Source organism: Sander vitreus, chromosome 22 (assembly GCF_031162955.1).
Source record: "Sander vitreus isolate 19-12246 chromosome 22, sanVit1, whole genome shotgun sequence".
NCBI lineage: Eukaryota > Metazoa > Chordata > Actinopteri > Perciformes > Percidae > Sander > Sander vitreus.
The window spans coordinates 680,872-686,377 of NC_135876.1; the positions used below are offsets into that span (position 1 = coordinate 680,872).

At 40.0% G+C, this 5,506-nt stretch overlaps 2 non-coding genes across 2 annotated transcripts; both read right to left on the reverse strand.

Moving 5' to 3' along the window:
* Positions 1–1,636: 1,636 nt before the first annotated feature.
* On the reverse strand, positions 1,637–1,708 carry trnaa-ugc (transfer RNA alanine (anticodon UGC)). The gene has a single exon. It is a non-coding gene; the product is annotated as a tRNA-Ala (tRNA).
* Positions 1,709–1,961: 253 nt separating this feature from the next.
* On the reverse strand, positions 1,962–2,033 carry trnag-ucc (transfer RNA glycine (anticodon UCC)). The gene has a single exon. It is a non-coding gene; the product is annotated as a tRNA-Gly (tRNA).
* Positions 2,034–5,506: the final 3,473 nt, after the last annotated feature.

A 5,506-nucleotide genomic window follows, 5' to 3' on the forward strand; every position in this document is an offset into this window, starting at 1 on the left:
GCAGAACACAGAAAGAAGATGTCCGAGGGTCCTGGACAGATGATCTGGGACTCCCTTTGCCTGCTTGTTGGTTAATAGTTAATGATAGGTTACGTGAGAGGCGCTCGAGAGAAGCAGCCGATCACACAATACCCTGGACGAGTATTTACGCCACCGACTCCCGTACTCACCACCCGGGACAGCACTCTTCGTCACCAGACCCCTTCACCAAGCCCCGGGAGGAGCCTATGCAACTGGGTCGTGCTCGGCTTACCCCTTCTGAGCGGTTGCATCGCCTCCAGGCTGGTGAGTGTTTGTACTGCAGGGACGCTTCCCACTTTCTGGCCAAATGTCCTAAGAAACCAAAAGACCAAAAAGATCCTCATGCCGCCGGCTATGAGTATACACACAACCTTCCATGTCTAAAAACCACCTGAGCTCTAGAAATGGTATTCAGTACAGCCCTACTGGTGAGTGAAGCAAATTGACCAGACAATTGCATATTTAACTAGATGTTGGCTAGAAGATGGTGCTACTTTTGAACCCTGAGCTACTTGTATTGATCAAGTTTTAACAATTTAGCAGACACAACTTAAAACCAACCGTTAAAACCAACCGCAACATTTTCTTCCGGGGGAGCATGCCTCCGAACACCCCTAGAGGGTCGGAGGTCCACCCACCATAGTATCACAAAAACCTGTGGGAAACACTGGCTAGTTCGAACTAGTTAGTTACTAGCTAAATGAGTAAAATTTAACAAAATAATGTTTCACACTCTTATTACAGAGTACCAACGCACATTGCTATCGCCAGATGAGTGACAAGTTGTTCGGCTTATTTTCTGTAACCAGTGTAGTATGGAAGCATGGTTGAAATTAGCAAGTTAGCTAATGAATATGATAAAGTTTGATCTCTGTCATCTCTTCTCTTTAAATTTATTTTTTTTTGCTTTTCAGTTATTATGAGAAATACTGCTAAAACCTTTCTGCACTTTATGTTTATATTTTGTGAAATGTTAATGCACTTTTCAATGCAAAAAATTTTAATTTAATAATAATAATTTTTTACTTGGTTTACTAAAACCTCCGGAAGCTTTTTATGTTTTTATTTATTCTTTTTTTTTTTACTGTGTTTTATGTTGCAAGTCTCAGTTTTTTTAAATAATTGCTTAAAGCATTTAAACAAAGTTTTGTGTTGGAGTTTGTAACACTCCAAAATCTTTATTATGACTAAAAGATTTAAATTTTTACTGTAAATGCGTATTGGTTCCAAATATCGGTTTGCGGTTTCATTAACTACTAATGATCGATATCGGCCCTGAAAAAACAGTGTCAGTTGATCCCTAATATCAATAAACCTTTAAAAGTCTATTTAGCGCCCAGTCCTAGTTCAACCTTTACTTTTTCATCTCGCAAGCAACTACACAGACAGTGCATTATTTTAAACAGCCATTTGTTTGTAAGGGCAGTATCAGGCCCCAATTAGTGTGTTTTGAAAGTTGCAAACATTCTATTCTATTCTATTCTATTCCCCTTGTGCAAGTATACAAGGTCTCACATACTGTGGGTATTTTCTGTCTTGAACTTACTAGTTCTTTCAGCTGACTTGGCCACATGTGCTGTAACCACAGCTTCACAGTTAGCAAAATAAGTAATGCTGGAGATGCCGGGGATTGAACCCGGGGCCTCATACATGCAAAGCATGCGCTCTACCACTGAGCTACATCCCCTGTCTGACAAACTTTGAAGACAGCAGATATCAAAGAACACGTACAAGAACATAGAACTTGACCAAAGGAGTGTAGTTCAACTTGCTACTAGTAACCATATCACTCAACTCACTCATTACTTGTTCATAAATTCAGCACAAGTCAAGGGAGTCATTAGAGTGAAACAACTTGAGGTGTAACAATTGCCTGGCAAAGCTTTATCCCTATAAAGACTAAATTTACTTGACCACAAATTCCTTCAAAAGAAAATCTCTGCGATGGCCGGGAATCGAACCCGGGTCAACTGCTTGGAAGGCAGCTATGCTCACCACTATACCACCATCGCATAGCAGTGAAGGAAAACAAGTCCACTGCAGACTCGGCAGTGTATGTCACCAACTCAAAAGGAGGAAGGGAGGAGGAAAAAGGCGGAGTGGAGGAGAGGAAGGGGGAGGTGCATCAAAAACTTCACTTGCCTTCGAGATTCAGAATCTGACATTACTCAGTAGTATAAGGGATGTTAATTATTAACGTTTTAACCGTCAACCGAAAATGAGAATTTTGAGTCGACCGATTAACACTATGAGTTAAACAGTTAAAAACATTATTAAAACAAAAGTAAAAAGGTTATTAAAAAAGGTTTTTGCATTGTAAAAGAAAAATAAGCTATACAATCTTTCCTAACTGCTAGTTAACTTGTGTTTTAATTCGTTTTCTGCTAAGTTCGTGGCTCTCAGTTGAACATTGCTCACAGAGGAGAGCTACGTGACACATTATCAATAAGGACTGGTTGGTTAAGTCGACCATCCTACACACCTCGCAGGTGGATGTGGTGGAGACGGCTCGGACAGCTGCGCACTTTTGTCGGTCGCACGGACGCGCAAACGGTTCCAGTTAAGTGGCTACATGTGTCCACGATAATGCTTGGAACATCGTGGCTATGCGATGGTACAAGTCTGCAGCTGTCTGCGGAACGCAGAAAGTGTGTCCGATGGAGAAACACAATACAAACTCATGGCAGCTGAGTAGTCGGCACACTTTTGTGAATGGTTGAACACAACTGAGAATGTATTATAAATAAGAAAAACAATACCTCCCAAAAAATACTGACTGCAACATAATATATAGCAGCACGTTATACCTTTTATACTTTTTTGCTACTTGATACAATAGGAAAACTTGCACAGTTCTCATTGTCAATGACTAATTTTATCGGTGACCCTTCCCCTTTAAGGAAGGTGGCCATGTGCAAAATGTGTGTATGTGACGTAGTCTGGCAGGGTTTGTTATGACAAGTGAGGCTCTCTCGTGTGTGTAGAGAAGTACCGTAAGCGGCAGGGGGCACAAACACAGTGAAGCACATGCTATTCCATGGGTGGGGAAGCTACAGTAGTCATTGTTTTGTGTTTGCTGCAAAGAAGAAATAAAGCACCTGTTTAATGCACTATTATCACGATGTCGCCTGACCATCACCACAGAGTTGCCAGACTAAAAACTGGCTACCAGCCAGGCTAAAGCTAACTGAGTTAGCCTAAAGAAACAAGGGGTCTGTCCTAACTACGGTTCAGAGCCGCGAAGCTGTAAACGTAACACTAATCTACGTGTCTGATATAACATAATTCACACCGATTTAAGGGTTGTTGGATACACAAAGTTTGCTGCTAGTGCGTGACAGCCAGGCTCTGCATGCACAGCGAACCACCAATCACAATAAATGTTGATCAATTTATCAAACAACCAAAGCAGGCCCCGCTAGTCGTCGACCGCAACCTGAAAATAAGTGAGCAACAGGAGAGCAACATAATTATTTTTGGGAAAGCAACATGCATTATTAATATCACTGACTTTAGCCTGGATTGTAAGTTTTACATTAGTCTCACTTTGCCAGACCCTCCTCCACAGCGCTGCAGAGGAAGGTCTGGCTAGTCCACACAGCATCCCGGGATGGGAGAAAAAAAACGTGCTCTGGTTTATTGGGATTTCTTTAAACCAATCACAATCGTCTTGGGTGGCGCTAAGCTCTGCACGGAGCCACTGCTAAATAGTCTCAGAAAGGAACTTGTTTTGGTGGAACATGTGTACGTTCAAAAGTTGTTTTAGTCTTGCAACAGAAAACTCAGATTGGACAGATAGTATAGCTAGCTGTCTGGATTTGCCATGCAGAGATCTGAGGAGCAGTTAACCATAGTCCTCACAAATCCACCAGAGGTTAGAATTCCAACACAAAGAAAGTAGAAGGAAACAGACATCGGCGAAAATACATGCATCCGGCAGAATTTCCTGCGGCACAGGAGAAATCCCAGAAGTGGAAGGAGGATAGAGGATATAGACTAGTTTTACATGAATACAATGGTGTCATGTTAGTCAACCAGTGTATTTAATTATCTAATTTCCCCCTTCAAAATCGCATCAGAAGAGTAGTCACAGCGCTTACTTGCTTTTGTGTTTGTAAAGCATTAAAGTTCAAGAAAGAATCGTTTACATAAGAAAAAGTCATTTTTTATTTTTACTTTCCATGAAGATGCAATCCCCTACAAAATCACTGCAGTAATTTGAGAATGATTTATTATTTACAATTAGAACTATTCAAGTCAACTCATAAAAATTCCAGTATTATTTTATATCGCAATATATATCGCAATAAAATATTTCAATGTCAGTTTTTTCCAATAGTGTGCAGCCCTAATCGGCAGACTAGATTACAGCTTTTCCTAGCATTAGCATGTACCAACATGTAGTAAGCAGTAGATTGTAATGAAATTTAGCAGCACTTTCTACCGTTGAAAATCGCAGATGAAGGCTTCTATACCACAACAGAACCAAACATGTTCCAGCAGAAATGTGATCCGAAATGTTAGAGATATTAACAACATCTGCAACCAAGACTACAGGTTTCTCTGACATTAGCATACAGCTTCATGTGGCAGGGTATGTAATGTGCAGATGACCTGGAGCAGATGACCATATATGGAAACATATTGTAAAATTAAAGTAAAAACATTTCAACAATCTCCTCATGTGGAGTCAATTTACGTAAGTAAGTATTTTGGATATTGATTTATCTGAAATAAACTTGAGCTTGGAATATGACTGAAATGTGTTCCTTCTAACAACATAGGAAGTTTATTTAAAAAAGGCACCCATCATTTTTAGTTCCATAACTTGGCCACAAGATGGCAGTGGTTCACATTCTTATAAAAGGCACCTTGAGGTAACCCACTAGTTAAGTTACATGCACTCATACTAACTATAGACTGTATATAAAAATAGTGAAACACATAAACACATGAAAAGTGCCAAAGTGTGTGGGGAAGTGTACCTTACAAGGCTGTGGTATGATGCAGTTAACGTTACACTTATAGGTCTTCCGTAGGCTGCTTAAGTATGAATATCCCTCTCCTCTCAAACAGCCCTCCAGTCTACTACATGCTGCCATTAGTGTAACGTTACTTCACACACAGAAAAAAGGCAAATAGGAGAAAGGATAATTGTTAACAGTGGCAATGGCACTTTTTTTTTTTTTTTTTTAAACCAACAATCTATAGTACACTAGCGTTAATGCATTTCGGATAACGTTAACTTAGTTAGCTAGCTAGTGCATGATACAGGGATAACATTTTCATATTATTGCTTAACAGTTAGAGGGACCTTATATCAACTTTATATTATGCTGGACAAACATGCACCAAACTGTGATTCAGAGGCCCGGAACTTTACTGTGCTGGAAGAGCAAACGATAAAAGAATATAACGGGCGGAAACAAGAGTCAAACTTAGCTAACGTTAGCTAGCTAAAGTTAAGTTAGCTCGAACGTTAGCT